General features: G+C 44.3%; 1 protein-coding gene across 4 annotated transcripts in view; it reads right to left on the bottom strand.

The window, feature by feature from the left end:
* Positions 1–20,633, bottom strand: part of LOC110973597 (uncharacterized) — a 66,924-nt gene that overhangs the window by 44,154 nt on the left and 2,137 nt on the right. For 2 of the 4 annotated variants that reach the window (XM_087139306.1, XM_087139310.1), the window contains exon 1: positions 4,938–5,073. The exons of 1 other annotated variant lie outside the window; for it this stretch is intronic. The gene's annotated coding sequence lies outside the window, so the exon portion shown is untranslated. Of the gene's footprint in view, positions 1–2,298; positions 3,331–4,937; positions 5,074–20,633 lie in introns of those variants that run through there. One more of the 4 variants, XM_087139309.1, reaches the window with a different exon arrangement.

The following is a 20,633-nucleotide window of genomic DNA, read 5'->3' as shown; positions in this document are numbered from 1 at the left end:
TTTAAACAGATGGTACTGTATACATGTTTGATGATTTCTCCCCTAAACATTATTTCATAAAACTAACCACTAACACAAAATAAAACACCAATGAACACACTTCTGGGTTCTGTCAGTGTATTTGGGCACCGGTAAACTACAAGTACTAATTACTTTTTAACAGCTCAATTATAACTGCACTAATATATAAACCCAACTCTGTCAGAAGGCAACCGGTATACCGCCAGCTACAAAAAACTCACCCACACCTTTTTTTTTTAGTGAGGATGAGAAACGTAGATCTGAACTGATACAGTATAGCTCCGTCACAGACACACTATGCCTTTTTTAATACCACTAAATCTTAACATAAGCAACAGCCCGAAAGCTCACTTCAGTTTGTATTTACAATCATGTCACATGAACTATAAAGTGAGCATACAGAATGAACTACCGGAATAAGCATCCACCGGTGGTATACGCACTTATTACAATGCCAGGGCTTCAGAAACTGATAACAGGCTAGAAGCAGAGTCTTGAACGTAACCGTCCTTGGCAGTTTCTGATTTCCATTTGCCGTGACGCTTAAATAAGCGATCAGGTGCTCCAGCATTAGCTGCAACTGTAGCGCCTCCCACCCTTAGGCTATGAACTCCGAAATGAGAAACAACATCTACAAAGAGTTTAATCACATCTAAAATCCCCCCCCCTCACTCAGGTGTACGACATCGGCTGATTAACTTCTCTAAGCTTGTAACCTTTTATCTTTGATAGATTTCGGAAAATGTACAGGTCTGGGTCGTCTATTGCAGCATGAGAAATGTAAGATTTAAGCATTGCTACAGGGCAGTTACACGAGTTGGTGCTGCTAATGACAACCGATCTGCCATTTCTGTATACATTAGTTTTACTGGTTGGTATAAACAAGTTCAGTCCATCGGGAGTCAACTCAATATGCCCAAGCTTTATCTGGGAAAGTTCCTCAAAGCATACTTAAAGTTTACTATGTTAGTAAACACATGATGACAGTTCTCAAGTTCAGTAGATTAGCTATCGTATGACCATTTTTTCCAACATACGTATGTACCACTTGTTTGAGAATATCTGTTGTTATAGGTTCTTTTTCATTTACTGGCTTTGCAAGAGATCTTTGGACCCCCTCTGCTGTGAGTGAAACTATTGAAGATGAAGAAATACATGTATCATTAACACCAGCTAATTTATGTGCCCAAGAGATCGCTGCTAGTGCTACTGCTTTGATGATGGGGCAGGAGAATTGGAGCATTTGCTCAAATGAACCAAATAAAGAGCAAAATCAAATGGATTAGCAGGGCAAGATTCTTTGCCATGTTTAGATGCCCAATCCTCCCATCTCTTAAATTAACCCGAATATGCACTAACAGTAGAACTGGCCCTTGCACTTCGCATGACTGTTGGTAACTTTGACGCGAGCTCCTGCAATTCTGTATTGCTTCTGTATTCTGTATTGCTACATTACCTGTAATGTAGACAGGTGTGTAGAATAGATATAAATAAACGTATTATTTTTGTTAAACTTTTGAATAAATTCAGCAATGCAATGTGCTCAACGCTTAAGATTTAATCTTATTGCAAGTATCTTACTTCGGATAATATTTTGTAAAAACTCTTCATTACCACCTCTCCCAGGGATAAATAGTCCCGGGTATGGGGGGATCTCATAAATATCCTCCACTGCTCTAATTGGATTACAACCATCTGTAAAGAACAGGGGCCAAAATGGTGCCGAAAACCAACAAGGGCAAATCAAGGATCCAACAGCTTTAGTATCTGCTATATGAAAGAGCACTCAAGGGATTAGTGAAATTGAAGGAACGAGCCAATTGTTTTCTCTGCTCCAAGTCTAGGGTAAAAGCATCTATATTCTTACAACTGGGGTTCCAAAATCTCGAATTAAAGCGCTGTAACTTGGTGTTGTAAAAAGAGGCAAATCTGTCAATAGAGTGGGGACCCCATAAAGCATCGAAATAATGAAAAACCTCATTTGAAAAGCTCCAGTCGTCATCGTCTATGATCCAACTGAGCCTGTCCGCGGTTTCATTCTTTGATTGTTGTTCTCGGAAAAAAGAGATGGAGACTGGCTAATATAAGGAATGACATAACCAAATTTTATGGTATTGATAATGAAATCAGGTGCAGAAATATTTTCCCGAAATTGGATATGATTAACCAATCTACCTGCAACCCTGATGGTGGAAATTCCATTGTTCTCCTCGTATTCACAAAAATCTTCCGTTATTGAAAGTCAATCAGGTATGCTTGATTATCGGAATTACTCACAGTGGTCGACTTAACATGATTTTGTAGCAGAGGGGGTGGAGGCTGCACTGGCTGCTCTACGTTCAGGACATGTGGCCTTCCAGTGGGCGTAACTGCCGCATATGAAGCATGATCCGTCTGCGTAAGGTCTGCCGTAGGTTTGACCAAAGGGAAGGACTTGACTAGGTCGACGAAAAGACTGACTACCACCATCATTACTATCAACCACTGACCCTTGGTCACGCTTGAACTTCTTTGCCTGCTCTGATGCAGCCATCTTCTTCTGCTTGACTTTACGCCCAGCTCTGTTTTCGGCCCTGGTGATCTTATTGTCGTCGTTCTCGTCATCGGCAACCTCGTGGGCCTCGTACTCTGAAACAGTAACCCATCCATATGGGCTGGTGTCAGCGATGCGAATTAACTTCTGTCTGCTATCAATCAGATTGGACACCTCCTGTAAGGTAGGCCTCACTGTGAACCCTTCACCAATTTCCTCCAAGGCACGGGAGATTAAAACTGTAATCTCTCTCTACGAAAAAACATACCAATTTTATTAAAAAATGCAATGTTACCCAGGTGCCACTACTGACGTGAATGAAAGATCACGCCACTAGTCCTATTAGGGAAACCCACCTATGTTACGTAACACCCAAACTGAATAAGCCACAGAAAATCACCCAACGCAAAGAAAGTAAATATGTTCTAATTCACACCTGGTCATTAATTCAAACTAACATATTTTCATTTCTTCCCCAAACATCATTTCATAAAACTAACCACTAATACAAAATAAAACACCAATGAACACACTTTTGGGTCCTGTCAGTGTATTTGAGCACCTATGGGTCACCACGCCCCACTCAAATTTTTTACACCCAATGTGAAGGTTAAAGCAGAGCCATGCTGGCGAAGAAGATTTTCAGAACATCCTTGAAATAAACAGGAAAACTTGAGGATAACTTAGCTTGATACTTGCTGGTTGAACTGAAACTGCAACTGGTTTCCTTCCCTGCGCCATTTCGTTTTCGTTGAGTCCTTAATCTTCTCCACCAGAGAATTTGTAGCCTTGTTGTGTAACTCTAGGAACTCAGATCTCGTATTTCATAATTTTTCATCGAATGAGGATGCAAAAACTGCTAAAATTTCTTGTAAGTCTGCTTTAGTTGCTGGAGCAGGAGTGACGGATCCTGGGTTGCATCCTCGTGTAACATATTGGCAAAAAGTGCAATGTTACCCCGGTGCCGCTACTGACGTCAATGAAAGATCACGCCACTAGTTCTAAGCAAACCCACCTACATACATGTATGTTACGTAAAACCCAAACTGAATAAGCCATAGAAAATAAATTAACCCTGACACTCCTCAGTCCTCCAACAGGTGAAGGATTGAGGAGGGTTAGGGTTAAGGCACCGCGAAGAAATTAAATATGTTCTAATTCACACTTGGTCATTCAAAGGAACATATTTTCATTTTTACTGGATTAGTTTCATGAATATGTACAACTGAAGTGGGCAAATAAAACAGATGTATACATGTATGTGTGTACTCCATAGCTATGTCAACAGTTATACTGAGGTGACCTCACAGAAAAACAAAATGTGCAAACTGAAAAATATAACTAGCCTGACATATTTTCAATAGAATTGTTCGTGGTGAAAGGTCAAATTGGATATTGAAATTTTTGAAATTGGATAATGAAACACTAGGTCAATGTGAGGTCAAAGGTCATGGATATGGGGTCAAGTGATGATCAAACTTGTAGTTTATTTTGCATTTGTTTGACCCAACATTACCAAAGGAAAGTACATGTGTATGTCTAAAACCCCTAAAATTGGAAAACACCTAAACACTTTATCAAACCATATTTTGAGGACCAAGGTCACAAGAGGTCAAAACACAGGTCACGTTATAACAGAAAAATCAGTATTAATGTTTACTTTGTTGATTTTCCAATTAAAAATTATATATTGAACAATTTTTTCCACAAAAATTCAGAATTTACTTGAAAACCAAGAAAATAATTCAAATAGGTTAATTTGAAAGGTCAAAGGTCATGGTGGAGGTCATCTCATTGCCACAGAAAATGTACCACATTTTCCGTAGTGTACTACATGTACTACCCTGGCCTTTCTGAAACTGTCATTTCTGAAATAAAAGTGGTGTTTATAGACTAATCCAATTAGACGCCGTAACTGCGATGGCACTGCACTCACACGCACATTCTTCAGCTTGACACACACATGCCTTTGGCAAATCACAACACCGTCAAAAGTGTCATGCCTATTGGTACAGTCGAAGAGGCATGTAACGCACACGAACCACCTGTCCACGAGCGTTGTGCCACCGCAGTATTGGCTTCTAATGCTGGTGGTCAAAAAAGTGATATATCAATGTGAATAAAAATGTTGAAAACACCATGAAACTTGTTGTACCTTTGGGCGTTGTGGAAAGCACGGTCTCTAAGGGTTAAGCCATGACAGGCCATGCTAGTCACGCTAGCTGCAGTACTACTAGTACTACTACTACTAGGCCTCGTGACAATCTGACAATGAGTGACTCGGAGCGAAGTTCAGCCAGTATGCTCAGCCTACAGCCACTCCAGCCCACTCCCACTAGTCACAAGAGTTACTAGTTGGTTAGAAATTACTGTAAAATCTTACCATTCGCTTCTCGATAGATTGTCGACACCTGAGGTTGCTTTTTTGCGAGATATGATAGCGAGGCGGCGTGGCCAGCCCCGGCCCATGCATCCAGCGCGCGCCCGCGCTTTATCGAAGTCTAGTCTGGAGTGGAACTACTGCCCGCTGCAATAATTGATTATGCGTTACTATATGCGGGTGACGTCGAGGAACCAGGCATGCTAAACAAACTTGGCCGTTTTCCAATACTCGACTTCGTCTCTGATATGGCTTTATGTGTTTGGTTTTTACCACCTGACTTTGAAGTTTTAGCCCAACAGTAAGTCTAAGTGTATCACAGTTACATCAAATACATTGCAAAAGAGCAAACGTATACGACACTTCAATTAAAATTGAGTGTTTCAGGCCTGGAATAAGGGATCAATTTTGGTGATTAGTCGCAAACATAGACGAAGTCGAGCCTTTGAAAACGGCCACTTGTGTCTGGCACAAACCCAACATTGTCTGGAGCCAGCGGGTCTACGTCTTCACTTCATTGGAAATACACGGAGACGCCCTGACAACAGACGTAGCCATAGCCTTGTTGGCACCCGCTCGAAGTTCAACTTTTGCACTACATGTACATGTACAAGGTGTAGTCCACTAATTAAAGCCCAATTGAAAACAGTGTAAAATCAGCATAGTTCGGAGTACAATAACGTGCGTACCAACATCCCTGACGTATTTGAAACACATGTTGAATTATTGTATGGTCCCTTATCCGTCACTTTCTGTTCAAATTTCTCTAGGTTAATAGATTACATTTTGAGTTATCCCCACAAAATAAAATTACCCCCCGAAGAAGTGATTTTTTTTTCCAAGTCTGCTTGCAGCCATTTTTCAAGTGACAACCGTCAACTTTCGCTGGCACTTAAAATTAGGACCATTTTTCAAAGGTAGGCCTACTTTTTAGGCCTTCTGCTCTCAGGTGAAAGTCTAAAGACCCAGGGAGTTGAGTCTGGCAAAGATTTTCACAATCTCACCACTTGGGGGCCATACAATCTCCTTTTTCAAAAGATACTGCAGGGGCACTTTTAATGCTAATGAGCTGGCCAGAAGGGGACGCCCTCCCCCTGGCGGGAAGCTGCCCCCCATAAGTAAAAGGTATAAGAATAAAAAATATGTTTGTGTTTACATTAAACACCCACGCACGCAAGATGAACAAAAATGATATTGCACAGAATCTGTTCTTTGAATTTGAGCAGCGGATCTATCTGAGAAAGTGTGACAGCATGTGTGCAATTTATAATAACAGTACCGGTACTCTACAGAAATAGCTCTAATTTGTTCTTATGTTGTTCTAGCTCATGGGCTCACTGCAGCCCCCCAATAATGCTTGAAGTTGGTGACAGGTCTAGGAACAGTATACGAATTTTGGCAATGGCAAGTTCATTGGCAAACATTTTTCAACCTGAAATTACTTAGTCAAATCTTTTACTCTCTGTCTTTTTCTGGGGGGGGGGCGATATTTACGTGAATTCAAACTGACAAATTTTGCTGGAGTTCAACAGGTACACACCATCTGTATGTTACTAAGTCTAAAAAGAGTGCGACGCGTTAGGGGCGGAAGGGGTGCCTCTGGATTTAGGTTTTTCTTTCTTCCTCCGTCTTATGCATGTCATTTCAGATGAAATACTGTGTTGCACCTACAGGGATGTCTAGGCCCGCCAAAAGACCAAAGTAAACAAAATTATAGAGCCTGTGTCATATAAACAGTGGCGTTACTTGTGCTGGGAAAGGACTGGGTTGTCGGGGGATAACTTGCCCTGCCATGGAACTTCGACACAATATAATGACAAACAAGATTACTCAAAATTGCGTATTTATGGCTTTTTAGATACAGCGTTCTCCTTTTTTGAGTGCCATTCAACATTTTAGTTGCAAAGTCCAAAAATTCCACAAAATCATTGTCAGTTGTTTCTCAACACGGAAACGTTGGCAGTGGCGTATCCAGGCGTTTGATATTTTTCTCCCCGAGCATTATGTTGAATAAAAACGAAGCCGCAGTTGCTTTTGAATTGACGCTCCGAACACCAAAAGCTAGATGCACCGCTGAATGTGGGGATGAAGATCGACAACCCCTTTCTCTGATCAAAAGTGGTAGGGACTCAACCCACACCCCCCCATGACTTATGCCTCACACCGATGAAGTAGTGCGGACACAGGAAGTGAAAGAGCAAGAGCTTAAGGACCAGCCGGGGGTAGGAAGACTTTAAATATTTTTACTTCAATAAGTCGCCTGTCCTCCCGGTTTAATGTTGTGGCGTTTGTTCCAATCACCTCTGCTGCCGTCCACCTAGGCCTGCAGGCAACCTCCTTCAGGTGACTGGGAATGGGGAAGAATTCTTAGTAGGGCATTGACTGTCCTACAAGCAGTCCGATAAACAAGCCGGACTCGTCGCTGGGCACTCTACCACCAGGCACCAAGATGCACCTCTCACTAATACGGAGCCAATAGGACAAGTTTCTTTTTTCCCGTTTCGTTCCCTCAGAATTGTATTATTTCGTTCCCTTTCAATAACATTTCGTTCCTTGGAAATAATACTGCGTTCCCTCGACATAGTATTTCGTTCCGTCGAAAAATTATTTCTTTCCCTCGAAATAGTTTCGCCCTCTCACTATTACATTTCATTCCCTCGAAACAATATTCGGGTATTTTAAATCGTTCCCAGCAATAACATGTTTCTCCCTCGCAATATTTCGTTCCTTTGAAATAGTAATTCGCCCCTTCACAATAACATTTTGTTCCTTTGCAATATTATTTCACTCAAGAAGTCATTCATTTATCTTGAGCAATAAAAGTGGTATTTCAAGGGTCATCAGTGAATCTTCTCATGTCTAAAGAGAAGACAAGAAGTAACCCTGCTTGTGTCGACGATACATAAGTGCGACGCTTTATTGATAATTACATCATGGACTGACATGGAGAGAAGCCGCACAACACGAGAGAATTGGTACCTGTCTGGAAGTTTTCCTTGGTTGTGCGCCTGGATCGTCTAACAATAGTCAGGCGTGGCGACCTTAGGATGAATAGGCCCTACAGTGTGGCCTGTGTCAACGGGCTCAGCATCAGTAACTGAGGTCTTTCGGTTGCCTGGCGGTTCATCACCGGCCACATCAGAAGTAGTGGCAGGTGCAACATCACAAGTGGGGGCCTCTGCTTCCAGCTCATCTGGTGTAAGTTGGATATGATCCACTGGTACATCAGTAGGGTGTTGCACTGCTTCGTAGTGGGCGTTTCAGGTCCTGACGAAAAAATAGTGTCCCTATACGGTCTATACAGTTTTCTTTTGGGGGCTGGGGGCTGTATACACCAGTGGTTTGTAATCATCACTAAGGGCTGTTTCAGTGACTCATCTTGGTCAAGGATTCGGTTGTTGTTGGGAACAAGAGTGAGCAGCTTACCTCCGTGCAGTCACTGTCAGCACTGTCAGAGATAGAGGTGTGCATTGATATGGATTGGCTTGTATGTGTTGCTTTTTTAGTTATGGTGTCCGCATTGGGTTGAGGAATATCCCACAGGCAATTAATGTTTCAACTCACCCCGGTGGAGTACTTCCCGCATTGAGTTCTCTACGATATAGACAGGATCAAGAATGGCCCTTGTATGGATGTTAGCATCGATATATGGCTCAGGCTACCAGAGATCTTTAATCTTTCCTCGCCCCCAATGACAGCGGTCCCCAACTAGAACATACCCGCCTGTGTTTAGTGGCAATTCGAACACGTGCCGGTCGGGCAAGACTTTCCTCGTGCTAACTCCTTGTCACTGTTAGTGACTGCCAGCTTCCTGCAACCGTTCCTAGTGTTTCTTCACATAGCAGTCTGGAGTCGTCCACCGGTCTGCGGGGTCCACGCTGAGAGTAGTAGCTGTAATGCTGTGGCGGTCGGGTGGCTCTGCCGAACAGCAAGTAGAAGGGTTCGTATCCAGTAGTGGCGTGCTTGCTGTTGTACGCCATCACCGGGATTGGTGGGTGTTCCGTCCATCTGTACGTCTTGTGTGAGGGTAGCGTCTTTATAGTAAGTTGTTGAGGTCCTTTTTAACCTTTGGCACAAACCATTCCCCTGGGGAGGTGAGGCGGATGTGCGACTGTTTAATGCCGTAGATGTTGCAAAGTTCAGCAATCACTTGGGCCTCAAAGACTCGTCCGCTGTCTGAATGCAGTTGAGGTGGAGCTCAAAAGGGTGTGATTAGATGTTTCACTGGTGCCTTAGCAACTGTTGACGCCTTCTGGTTGTTTGCAGGTACAGCCCAAGGGAACTTCGTGAAGACATCTGTGAGTATGAGGACATTTCCTTCACCTATCTGACGAAGATTCCAGGAGAGTGGAATCCATTACTACAACTTCCAGAGGAACCAATGCCCTTAGGGTCCCAGGTGGAGGGCAAGCTTATCTGTTCGGTCGTTTGGCAACTGCACAACGCTCACACTGTTCGCACCAACTGTGGATGGTCTTTTTCATCCTTGGCCAACAGAGCAGATATTGAACCAGCTGAAGCGTCCTCTAAGCTCCAAAGTGTCCCATATCCTCGTGGAAACATTTGAGGACAATATCAATCAAAAATTGAGGAGTAGCCAACCACTCACCCTGTTCATCCCCAACTGGCACTGTCCGACGAAACAGGACGCCATTCTTCAGGTACAGCTGCTCCCAGTGCTTAATGACCAAGGCCACATCCTTCGGATCTTCATCTCTCTCTTGCATGGAAAGCTTGCAGCCCCTCTCTACATAAGCAATCACTCGTTGGAGAATGACATCCTCATCTTGTAGCCTCCTCAGTTCCTGCAGAGTGTGCCCCGGAAGACACAGGCTACCTTCATGATGAGCAACCCGAATCTGATTGGCCAAAGTTGTTGGCACATCATTCACAGCATCGCTCGAGCTCACACAACTGGTTCGCAACGCACAGAAAGACAACTCACTGACCTGACACTCCTGATCCTCCAGTCTCGGCTTCTGTCTCAAGAGCGCATCAAGGGATTGGTTAAGACCGATAGTCTAGTCGAAAGTGCACCCAACATAACTCAGTGCAGCTCAATAGCAGAGTCAAGAAACTTAATTGGGTTGTAATCAGTGCACACTACACACATGTTGCCCGTCAGATAATCCTGAACACCTGACGCACCAGCCATTGTACTGCAAATAATTCAAGTTTGAATGACAAGTAGTTCGTGTCATTCCTCTCGACGGGTCGGAGAGACCTCGACGGGAACTGTCTGCCTGCTACTGTGAACTTCCATATGTCTCTACAATAAGTGGCAGCTCAAAATCCGTAAATCCAAGGACTGGTGGTCGTAATGGTGAGGTCTTTGGGGCTTGGAATGCCTTGCGGACGTGTTTGTCAGATGTCATCTTTTTTGCACTACTACTGCTTCTCTGCTTTGCTGTTCACATCCTTAATGTACACAAAGTGGCGCAGCGATGCTCAAGTAGTATTGAATGAACTTCCCGAGATAACTAGTGAAACCCAGGAATGAACGCTCAGTTACTGTGGTAGGTTTGGGCCAGTCCTGGACAGCGAAAACTTTGTCTGGGTCGGGTTGGACCCCCTGACCTGCGAACACTAAATGACTTTGACTTGCTTCTTGAAGACCATAATGTTGCAGGTGTTGTTCGTTGTCTGGGCAAACACAATGATGTCATCGAGATATACTAATACACTTTCCCGTGCTTGATTGCCAGGGCAGCGCTGCAGGAGCCTCTGAAACGTTGCAAGACTATTCCAGAGGCCAAAAGGCTCCTTGTAAACTCAAAGAGCCCAAAGGAAGTCACAAAGGCTGTCTGTAACAATATCGAATTCCTAACTTGTCACGAGATGTTTTTAATGACGCTGAATTATGAGTCTCAGTAACCGAACTCGAAGCAATCGTCCTGGCCCAAGTGCACGTACAGTTCAGACTTGAAAGAAGTGTTTGGTCACAAACAGAAGTTGGTCAAGAATACGAGTTTCTTTTATTCTCAAACCTTTGCCTCATGCAAAGCTTCTCACAGTCAAACAGGGAGCTGGTGAGGAAAATCCTCCTTTTTGCCAACAAGTATTTCACCGCCGCAAAATACTTCACAAAACAGGTATTTTCTCAACACGAAAACACTTCACAGGCTTAAAGCATCGAAACTGGTCTCATCACATTTCAGCTCTCTGCTTGTAAAGTTCCAACTCGATTTCTCCAGACACTTTCGGAGTTTTATACTCTACAAATCTACTATATTAACATAGTAGCTGAATATAAGTCATAAGTTAACTATGTAGTAAAGTTGCATCACCTTGCTCTAAGTTAATGACTAATTCCATTGACCAATCAGAATAAAACCAAATGATGTAAGCCCGTGACTAATATGAATTTCTTATTAAAGTTCCACCCCTTGATTTCAAAGAAATATTATTTCATGAAAAAAGGACAAGTTGTGGGTGCACTGGCCCTCAGCCCCTACATTCTAAGTAACTAACCAAGTTTTATCAATTGGTCAAATGGCCTTGGTGAACATCTGGTGTTTGACTCATTGACAAATACACTTTTCTGGAAACTGAAAGGTGCATCCTGTATCCCACCTTTTCACAAAATGTCAACATTGTTACACTATCTTTCCGGTGTCCTGTTTCTCCATTACTACCTGGTGATAGCCTGGTGCTAAGTCCAACACAGTGAAATACTTCGCTCCAAAAGCATGCAGCGTCTATTCGTTGAAGGGGAATTGAGCTCTTTGCAGTCACTGCATTGCGTCGCTTGTAGTCAACGCATAGCCGAATGGACTGGTCTTTTTGCGGACTACCATTATCGGGGAGGCCTATGGACTCGAATGTTCCTGTATTATGCCTGCCTCCATTAGTTCCTGGATGTGAGCCCTGATTTCACGGTACAGGGAGCCTGTGGTAGCGAACGATACTGCTGTTTGATTGGCGGTCCAGTCCCTGTGTTGATGTGGTGTTCTAAAGCATCGGTATAGCCTAACCCCACCTTGAAAATATATCGTAGTGTCGAGTAGTGCATCAAACTGAGCTTGCTCTGCCACTGTCAGAGGTGCCTCGATAACAACTAAATTGGACATCTCTGGTGACGTTGCCAGTGCCGGCAGTTATAGAATCGGCACTGCCGCTAGTCCTAACACTGGCTGAATTCGGAGGACTTTCCTTCGCAGCTTTGTCATCCTCATCAGTCACCAGTTCCCCATAATACAAGTCACCAATGCAGCTGCAACTTGGTAGGAGCACATCTTGGTTCCCTTCGTTCATCAGTCCCGCAAGACACCCTGACCTCCGAACACTTTTCACAGAGCTGAGGAGATTTGAGCCTTCATTGGGATCCAGAATGCCCCATAAATAATCTACATTACCAGGTTTTTACCGAGCAATGGCATGTGCAGTGACAGCTTGTTCAGCAGAGATTGACATGGGGCCCTCGATTAGGGAGGCGCGGCCTATGGGGCCCTCTATCCCTTGGAATCATTGACACTTCCCAACTGCTTCGAGTGTTTTCTCCGACACCGGCCTCCTCTCATTTACCTGCAGTCCCCGCAGGTATCCTCATCCATTGGGGGCAACCGTTTCGTCCAGCATTTAGACATTTATGCCAACAATCCCTGGAACGGACCCTGAAAATTAATCTTCGTTTGCCTGTTTGATGACCACTACACGCTGCGAAGGTATGGTGATGCCTAAAACTGTCACGCTGGTTTCAAAGCAACCAACATAAGGGATTGATGTTCCATTTGCAAAAAGAGTTTGAACTGCTCTGGTCTACTGGTAAGCTGTACCCCAGCAGTCGCAAGGCATTTCTCGTTGCAGTTCTGAGTAAATGTCATCATGGAGCCAGTGTCCAGCAAACATGCTACTGTTTGTTCCCCAAAGGTCACATCAACGGCAAAACAGTCTGGTGCTGTTCGTATCACAAAGTCATTGATGTCACAATTAGTTTGAGCCTACATTTTCCCCTCTTGCTGTTTGGCTCATAACAACAGAAGGAATTACATGCAGTGTCCTTCTCATAAGAGGGAATTAGTTTCCCTTCAAAGATGTTCCTCCTGGATGATTGCTGATTGATCAGTACTGTTGTCTAGGGGATGGGCAGTTGCAGGCACAGAGCCCTGGCAGTTCACAGTTGTAGCATCTAGGGATTGATCCTGGTACTTTACGTTGCCAGTAGGGCTCGGGGCTAGTGGCTGTGCAAATCGGTATATACTCGAATTCAATAGGCTATTGTGTATCGCTTGGCTTGCAGGGATGGGTATGGGCTGCGGTGACATGAAGTTTGTCTGGCACTTCACGGATTTAAGGACCCACTCTGTCTATCTCTCAAGCTTCTTGAATGGGAGTGGGGCAGGGATTACTCTCAGCTTCTATCGCCGCAGAGAAGCCTTGCATACCCATGCTGTTTGTGCACGCTCGCTCTCTCTCCCTCTCTCTTTTTTCACGTTTTATTGCCAAATCTGTCACCTCTTGAAATGTGCAGTACATTTAGCAATAAGTGTCCCCCACTTCAGAGGGCTGGTGGAGGGTGAAGGTGTTCATATGAAAACACACCAAAGCCTGAGTCACCCCGTTGTGTTATTCTGGAAAGAGCAAACTGCACATCGCTTGGTGGCGCTGCCACTTACCGAGTAGAGTAATTATTGTTGAGTACATCTGGTACAGTGCTCAAATGTGTTTTTACACCTCCCTCCACGAACAAACATTAAATTTTTACTATGCATCACGGCTAAACCTCAAACAGTAGGGAAATACGTTTTAACAAATTACAAATCCTACATCGATATCTTTCTTCATATACGAGGAATGAATAATATTGACATTCAAACAATTTAGGAGTTTTGTTTACCTCTGACAGGTAAATTTTGGAATATCGCTTTGTCTATGATGTCATACAACTGTTGGTATTTAATCGTATATGACATGTAGATAATATACCGTATGCTCCAATATTTACCACTTGGGACGAGGCTGAAGTTGATGCTCTGAATTACACAGTGTGCACTAATTATTCGTCTCAGTTCCACATACAAATAGCTGAACCCAGTGGCGTAAGTATGTGCCAGAAATTGAGGCCACGGGGGATGGGGAATCATGAGAGGGGATGAATTGCCTAGTCATAGAAATTTGAAAATGGGGGGGGGGGGTTATGCCTCACCATCACCAACATCCACTCAGGTGACTTCTCCAGATGACTCTGTCTGGATATTTGAGATCGGTTCTCTTTTATAGGGCTCTGGCTATACCAACACCTCATCGGGTGGGCGAGACACTGTCGGTGGCGCTTTCTTTCCTTTGACGCCCTTCCTGGTCACCTCTTATTGCCCTTCTTCTCCCGACTAAGCTTCTTCCTTCTAGGAGTATACTCAGTCTTGTTCCATCCAGTAGAACGTGACTCCTCCCTACTCCTTTTATGTGACTTCTTATCCTGTTGGCGATGACCTTCCGATTCACTTCTTGAGCGAATTCTGCCCTCATAGAATTCCACCCTGATCCTCCTTCAGCTTTATTCTTGTTGGATGAATGACAATCCTAATAATATGCCGGTGGATCATCTCGGTGATTGTTTCTATGAACATTGTCGACACCAGCAGAAAACTTGCAGCTCATATTCTACCGTCAAGCGCCGGTCCAAAATCCTCTCATGCAGATATAAACTGCAGCGCTTTGGGCACTTCACTGTTTTCACTTTGTGAGGGTCTAATGGAGTCCTCTTCTCATTGTCCCTGTTGGATTACAATAAATGTTTCCGGTTAGGTTTCCTCCCTAAATCATTATAGATAGGTATGGGGTCATCCAGAAGCACCTTTCACTCTTGCACACTGTTAGTGTTTCCTCAACAACCTGGCCTGCCTAGGTCCTTGCCCCTAAACCATATCATAGCGTTGCGGCTTTCGCCTGAACATCGGTAGATTCCTCCTTACTGCAGGAGTAGGTGATCTATCGTTCTCTTGGGGGTATCGCTTTCATACAACCACTTGATTCTTTTGCTATATAATTATGCCTCTTGATTTACCTCCCGTGATTTCTCGCTTGGTTTAAACACCTCACTCTCTGTCCTGTTTACATCCAATGTGTCTGTTTTACGCTGCAGCGGCTGCTGCTGGCATGGGGTCCCATGGTGCCTCGCCAACGGCGCATGATGTTAGCGGTCGACTTCAGGCTTTAGCTGATTAAAGTGGGTCACCTTCTTGCCTCGCGACTTCCGCTGGATCCTAAACGTGACATCTGGCAATCTCTGTAGAATCAGGTGGGGTCCCTGCTATCGTCACTGCAATTTCGCCTTCAAACTTCTTTTCTTACAAGGATCATGCAGCCACAAATTCTCCTTCTTTCAGCGTAAACCCCGTGCTTCTCTGATCAAAGCAATATTCTCTCTCCTTGCACTTTATTTAAGCAATTCGCTTTGCCCCTTCATGGGCTGACTATAGGTCCTGCCTTAGCTGTAGAGTATAAATTAGTTTCCTCGTTTCTCGTTGCACTATCTGCAACCACTCAGGCAGTCAAACTTAGAGGCAGGTATTTATCACACACCAGCATTTGCATGTTGGGTCTTTCGCTTGTTGACTCAGGAGGAGTTAAACGGTAAGCAAATGTTATTAACGTCACCTCGTCCCAATCTCGTTGGCGTGTCAGAGATCATAATGGGCACCGTGTAAGGTCCTGTTAAAGCGTTCGATCATCCCGTCTGAGTTCGTGTTGTAACAGGTGGTTTTAGTCTCTCTGATTCTTAGGATCATGTACATCCTGATGAAACCTTGGGGTTCGAAACCTACGCTCCTGGTCCGAGTGTAATTCTATCGGAACGCCAAATTTCGTCACAAATTCTGTTACGAACTTCTGGGCAACGGTCTCCACTCTCTGATCCGGGATTAAGATTGCCTCTATCCACTTTATAAAGAGAAACCCCACACTGACACATATTAATTACCTTGCTCTGTCTCACGAAGTGGGCTGAGTACGTTCAGTGCCACACTGGCTACATCGGAGTGGTGGAGTGGTATGCTTTTGCTCTGCCAGGCGATTTAATTGTCTCCCTTTCGTTGCCCTGTCTGACAAACGACCTCATCTGAACTCAACGCACCCAATAAAATTTCTGGAGCACCTTCGCTGATGTCTTCCTCTGACTCAGATGTCCTCCTGTCTCACTACTGTGGAGTTCCTTAAAAATTAACTCTCTTCACGAAACGCCTTCCGTATAATAACTTGATAAATGCCCACGTGGCCATCATCAGGCTCCCAACTCCTGCATAAGACTCCATCTCGGATTTCCAGTTGAGCCCACACTAACCAGTAGATTTTCACTGCAGGTGATGCCGGTGTCATTTCCGTTCACTCTGGCCTCTCGTTGGAGGATCCTACACAACGTCTATTTCTCCTGCTGGGCTATCCTTAACAACTTGCGTGTTAATTCGAATTCAATTATCACTATTTGCACTGCACGTAATTCTCTCCCCTTCGACTTCTCTGTGGTTTCTTTTCTTTCTCCAGTACGATCACCTGTTGTTATCCCTTTACCTTCTCGTCCACACTGCGGACACGGTCGACGTGAGATCCCGTTCCCATTTCCGGGAGATTCACGACACAATGAACTATGCTGAAATCGTATTCGCTCACCACCAGGGCCCAATTTCACGGAGCTGCTTAACGGTTAACAGAAAAATACTGCTTACTACAGGAAAACAATTTGCTATTAAATCTCGCTCAAGCACTATTTCATGGCGGTGATTAACGTGGTTGTGCTTACCGTTGCGAGTGCATAGAGAATTTGCACTGTTTTGTCACTATGTTCAGCATGTTTCTCCTCCGGGGCACGCATGCTTTCTGCCGTGATAACTGCTCACGGTCTTCGTGAAGCACAGGAAAGCGCGGTTAGTGTAAGTCAGCAGTGCCATGAAATTGGATCCTGTAGTCCTGTAACCGACAGGTGATCTGTCCCTGTGGGTCACGAGAGTTAAGTAGCCACCGCAGGACTCCGTGGTCCTTCCGGATTGTGATTCTTCTCCCGTAGACATAGGGTTTGAACTGCTTCAAGAAGACATCTACAGCGGGAAGTTTCCTACGCGTTATACAGTAATTTCGATTTGGCTTACTCAGAACTCGGCTTCCGCAGGCTATGATCCTTTCCGCAGGCTATGATCCTTTCCTTATGTCACCCTGACCCTATTTAGGTCCAGGTTACTAGTTACACGTATGCCAAGTGTCATTTTGTATATCCCTGTGTATGTTAGACTCCCTAGTTTTTCCTTTAAGATCATTTCTTTTCTTTTGGTTTTAGATACGTTTATGTCTGTTGTAAGTAGCCTTTAATGCCTGTGTGATTCATGGCTCTTTCCCTTGTCAACTGGGTTGGTTGACTGACCCCTCACTCAATGTCCTCTTTTAGGTCACCTACAGGTAAGAGCCAGCTACCCTAAAACTTTCTAGGAGTGCCACGTCGGCACAAAAATACATTTTAGCCAGGGACCACGATGTATATCGAGTGGTCCTCCTCCTGCCATATCACCGCTTTATGAACTAGCCAGCCTACGGCAAGCACCGCCAATTTTTCCACTCCACTATTTGAGACATCATTGCTCCTGGCATACAATTGGAGAAATTTGACCGGAGCATCCTACTGAGGATCCTAATTTGTTTTTGTTCAATTGGATTGGAGTGTCCGTTTCATCTCTCCACGCCTGAGTGCCTAAATTGATGTGAATGTTGGCTCTCTGTTATAGGTGAGTCCGAAGTTTGTTCCTTTGATTTCATTTTGTTTTGCAGTCTAATGAAAAGTTATCTGTTTGCCATTGGATTTTGATGTTATTGGAATTGACAAAAAGTAGATGAGCTGTCATGAACCTGTAATTAGCAATTTATTGTTTCATGAGCAGGAGTTCTAAAAGATTGATAGTACATGGGAGCAGCGAGCAGTCAATTCCTCAGGCATGTTAATTTTTTAGCGGCACGTAATGAGGTTTCTACGATTTGTCTCTCTGAATATTTTCCAGGATTTGAGAAAGGTATTAAGATGCATATTGTTTGATAATTAATTTACGTTTATGTTTCTTAGCCTTTTGAATTCTCAATGCCAAGAGGAAACCGAATTTATTTTACCCAATGCGTTTGATGGCTATCAGTTCTTTAGAATTATATGATCGTGCAGAATAGATTTTATGCTAGCTATCCTTCATCAGTTTATGATCGCTGAATTTGGCGGGTTGTCATTTTTAGATCAATTTGAGAATTTTGAATTTCTTTGAGGATGAAGCCTTAACCAAAAAGTTTATGAGTGTCTTTTATATTTTACCACTGGTGTTCATGGGCTGAAAGTATACAGAACGATGTTATTATTAGCATTGTGTTGTGGTGGAAACTTAATTATGATATGCTTGTGTGTGTTATTGTAGTTTTCTTTAAGATTTTATGTGTCAGTCATGAAGCAACACAAGTTCAAATTGCTGGTAAAATAATATATCAAGCAGAGTTAATGACCAGAGACCAAACCAATCACCTATTTAATTGGAGTTGGGCTTGTGCAGTGGTCACTTGGTCTGTGGCTGCTTTGATCTGGTTTTATTAATCCCATGAGGATTCCACAAGGAATTGTTTTATTTCACTGAGGCTAGACTGTCTATTCGCCCGTCTATATTAATGGGAGTGTAATGTACCTGCTGGTCGACAAGGTCCACTGTATTCCCATTATATTAATCATGATTATGGAATGGACCTGCTCTCTGTTATAGGCCACAGTTTACCACTTTGGCTGTATGCCCTGGGACCGCCAGCTACTGCCACCAGACGTATGCAACGCTGGGCACCCTAGACACCCTGATTTGAGCCTTGAGGACAGCCCAAGGTCCTGTGTCCTGTGGAGTGCATACATGTAGTTCGAACTTGTTACTCCGGCTAGGCACCGGCTGGACACTTAACTGTTGAGATTGAATGAGAGCCGTACTCCAAGTCCTGGCGCCGTTTATTGTATTTTTTTTTCTGAGCTCAGTTTATTTTGCCAAGTTTTTTTTTGTTTCCTTTCCATCAATTACTAAAGTGATTTTTCCCATTTCATGTATAAGCTGTGACAAATAAACAAAGCATAGTCTTGAGTGTATAGCCGATATCCCTGAGCTCCGAGGGAGTCATTTCAAGTATTTGATTCCTGCAATTTGGAGAGAACCCGCGGTTACTCTGACGTCAACCATCTGTGAAAAGACAGCCTCTCTCCCGACGTTGCTAGCATATGTGTTGAGTATATATTCTTTCTCCGGACGGGGATAGGTGCTTCCTGCAACACCATCTTGAAAATTTGAAATGCATTCTCGTAGGCCTACTGGTCGTCCCAGGTGGACTCTCCCTTCTCCGTCAAGCGACGCAGAGGTCGGGTTATATTAGCGAAACTCTACAAAACGTCTGTAGTAGGACGCCAGCCCTAAAAACTCTGCACTTCGGTAAGTGTAGCAGTTGAAGGCCAATGCCTCACTATCTTTATCTTCTCTGGACCTATTGCATCAGCTCGGTTCGACAAGATAAGCCCGAGGTACAACACCGGTTTCTTAAAGAGCTCACATTTTCTGGCTGCGTTGGAAGACGACCTTCTGGCGACTCAACTCTTCATGCACTATATCTTTATGAAGATGTCATCAAGATATATCAGCAACTGCAGGCCTTGAGCGAGTACGCTCTCCATTCGCCGTTCGGTGGTCGAAGGAGCATTACAGAGACCGAATATCATTAACCGCCTACAGGAAAGACCTCCACGCACAACAAACGCTGACTTCTCACGTGCGTCTTCGTCCAACTCTGCCTGCCAATACCCTGCAGCGAGATCCAAAGTAGAAAACACCCTGCACCTGCCAAGCTGTCAAACGAATCATCAATGCGTGGTATGTGGTAGACACCCTTCGTGGTCAGTGTATTAGGCGGTGACTAGTAATCTAAACAAAATCTCTTGGTTCCGTCTGTTTTCAGATCACGTACTACATTTGCAGCCGAGGGCTATCACAAGGCACGATTTTCCCATCGTCCAGAAACTTGGACTAGGCCTATGGGGCTATTAACTTGCCGAGCTATTTCTTCCCACTCTACAGGTGAATGTCTCTTTGGCCTCTCCTTCACAGGCGCTGCATTTCCAGTGTTGATGTGGTGCTTTACCCAGTCTGTTTGGCTTAGATTTCCATCTCCCTTAGAGAGGGCGTCTTGGTATTCCCGAAGCGACGTTGCAATCTCCCCGCTATCAAGGCTTCAGTCAACCACACCTTTGTCCGATGAGCCTACGAGATCTGTGATAAGGATTCCATGCAACATGAACTTCAGCACATCAAGATTGCCATTCAGCGCAACGAATACCACCCCAGCCAGATCAACCCCTCAAAGCCCCCTCCCTATGGTCTCTTATATCCGAAGCCCAGTCCCCGTCTGCCAGTCTGTCTCCCACACTTAGGCCCAGCCTCTTACCAGCTTCAACATATTCTGCTGTCAGCAAGTATCAGAGTCTTCCACTCTGCACCTATAACAAGTTGCAATGCATCCTCCAACCCACCAGGGAAAAAACGTCCCAGCAGGTGTTACCCGAATATTCTGTGAGTGCGGAAAGATCTACATCCGAAAACGGGCATTAACCTCCCCAACAGGTTCAAGGAGGATGCCCACGGTCGACAAGGAAACTGCGACAAGTCCGTTATCCTCATGTACGCACACGCATCCGACCACCATATCCACTAGGACTCAGCGCAG

Source organism: Acanthaster planci, linkage group LG07 (assembly GCF_054643075.1).
Source record: "Acanthaster planci isolate LZ-2023a linkage group LG07, COTS_SCS, whole genome shotgun sequence".
Lineage (NCBI taxonomy): Eukaryota > Metazoa > Echinodermata > Asteroidea > Valvatida > Acanthasteridae > Acanthaster > Acanthaster planci.
Note: the sequence above shows the minus strand (reverse complement) of the source record. Positions and strands in the feature narration are given on the sequence as shown.